This window comes from Hipposideros armiger, unplaced genomic scaffold (assembly GCF_001890085.2).
Source record: "Hipposideros armiger isolate ML-2016 unplaced genomic scaffold, ASM189008v1 scaffold_298, whole genome shotgun sequence".
In the NCBI taxonomy this organism is placed as follows: domain Eukaryota; kingdom Metazoa; phylum Chordata; class Mammalia; order Chiroptera; family Hipposideridae; genus Hipposideros; species Hipposideros armiger.
Genome location: NW_017731648.1, coordinates 1,817,971 through 1,819,793, shown reverse-complemented (window position 1 = coordinate 1,819,793; position 1,823 = coordinate 1,817,971). Strand labels below are relative to the sequence as shown.

The 1,823-nt window shown below is 42.5% G+C and overlaps 1 protein-coding gene across 1 annotated transcript in view; it reads left to right on the top strand.

Moving 5' to 3' along the window:
* LOC109391618 (zinc finger protein 791-like) overlaps positions 1 to 1,823 on the top strand; it is a 184,445-nt gene that overhangs the window by 12,035 nt on the left and 170,587 nt on the right. The gene's annotated exons all lie outside the window — the stretch shown is intronic.

Below are 1,823 nucleotides of genomic sequence, written 5' to 3'. Positions count from 1 at the left end.
AAAAAAAAAAAAAAGTTTGATTTAATTCTAATTTTTGTTTCTCTGAAACTAAGATATTTACTCTTCTTGCTTAGTTCAGTATGCTCTCTGTCTTTCATTTTTGTGTAGTTTTAGTATAAGATATTCAGTGTACATTTCTGTTGTTTATTATGTTTAGTTTTTTCTGAGCTTCCTGTATGTATAGTGTACCAGCTATCATTAATTTTAGGAAAATCTCAGTGGTTGTTACTTCAGTGATTTCTTCTGTTTGTATCTTTTCCTTCAAATATTCCTATTAAGTGCATTTAAACCTTATATTTAAAGAAGTTAAAGAACATTGTCCCATGGTTGATGAATATTGTGTTCTGTCCTTTTTCTTTTTTATCTTTGCATGAGACTCTGCTGAAATAGATTTTTTTTTAGTACAGGCCATGTTACAAACAATGTTACAGAGAAAAAATATTTGGGGCATTTTTTTTTAAAGATTTTATTGGGGAATTGGGGAAGGGAACAGTGTTGGGGAATTGGGGAAGGGGAACATTGTGTTTCTCCAGGACCCATCAGCTCCAAGTCAAATTGTTTTCCTTCAGTCTTAGTTGTGGAGGGTGCAAGCTCGGCTCCAAGTCCAGTCGCCATTTTCAGTCTAGTTGAGGGGGGAGGGGAAGGCGTAGTCCACCATCCCATGTGGGAGTCAAACCAGCAAACTTGTTGCACACTAAGCCATCCAGCTGCCAGTCAGCACCTCACGGATGCTCACCTCATGGTGCCATGTTCAATCTTAGTTGCCGGGGGGGGCAGCCCACCATTCCGTGGGGGAGTCAGTGGGAGTTGAACTGGCAACCTTGTTTGTAAGAGCATGCACTCTAACCAACTGAGCCATCCGGTCAGCCATTGGCAGCTCAGCAACAGCTCAGCTCAGGCACAGTTCACTGGCCCATGTGGGAATCGAACTGGCGACCTGTTGCTCAGAGCTCGTGCTCTAACCAACTGAGCCACTTGGCCGGCCCTGGGGCATTTTTTTAATGTCGTTTTTATTTTCTCTTTCATGTTTTAAAGACACCATGATGCATTGTGATTTAAATGCTCTTATAGATCAAACCAGACGTTCAAGGGTTTTTGTATTTTTTGTGTGTGTGAGGCTGGAAATGACAGTGGGCCTCCATTTTTTTGTTCACATTGCTGACAGTTTTAGAACCTCATCCCTCCTTTCTCGTGTCGCATATTTGTACAAAGTGATGAAGCCTTAGTGCTACATCCTTTGGGGTAGGAGAGATGGAATTCACACAAGCTCCTGCCTTTGTGTGTGAACTCTCACCCTAGCCCACCCTCTAACCTCATAAAATTAAAAAAAAAAAAAAGGTGAGTCCATGCACCTTTCCTTCCTCTCACAGGCTATTTCATGCCCAGTTGAGAAGCCTGCCTTACTCTCTCCAGAGACCTCAGTTATGGAAACAATAACCGCTTTTATACCCTAGTGGCTGAGTGTGGTGTCATCAATCGAGGTATTCCCATGCTCAGGGCCTGAGCTGTCATGCTCTTTTATTCCACGGGGGAACTTGGACATGACAGAAGAAGGGAGGGCAGCCTCTAGGGTGGCTGGTCAGGAAACACTTCCTCCTGATTGGAGAATGGAGATGTCATGTTCTGTTGGAGGAAAGCACTGCTGATAGCTTTGCATATTTTATAATCATGGGCAAATTTAACATCAAACCTTGGTGTACTTCAATGAACTCCCTTACCAAGGATAGGTTTTGTTATGGTTCTGCTGGAAAGAGCTTTTATGGCATATTATTCTCTCTCTCTCTCTCTCTCTCTCTCTCTCTCTCTCTCTCTCTCTCTCTCTC